Source organism: Penaeus monodon, chromosome 27, assembly GCF_015228065.2.
Source record: "Penaeus monodon isolate SGIC_2016 chromosome 27, NSTDA_Pmon_1, whole genome shotgun sequence".
Taxonomy (NCBI): domain Eukaryota; kingdom Metazoa; phylum Arthropoda; class Malacostraca; order Decapoda; family Penaeidae; genus Penaeus; species Penaeus monodon.
Genome location: NC_051412.1, coordinates 1,071,834 through 1,072,104, shown reverse-complemented (window position 1 = coordinate 1,072,104; position 271 = coordinate 1,071,834).

Sequence of the window (271 nt, the reverse complement as noted above, 5' to 3'; positions counted from 1 at the left end):
GATTGGCTGTCTGTCTATGGCTCGCTTTGCCTCCCTGTCAAGCGATTTGCCTGTTCTTGTTTGTCTGTTTTCCCATACATCTGTCAATAGATCTGCCTTCATTTTCTCTGTTTCCTTGTCTGACACCTTTTTGTCCTTTTATTAGGGCAGATATGACGTGCGCCAGGGAGAGTAACGCAAGATCGCTAACGAACTTTCGTGACATTAACATAATGAGCCCAAATAAATGAATCTGCATAGCATTATCGGTTAATTTAGAGGCGACACCGTT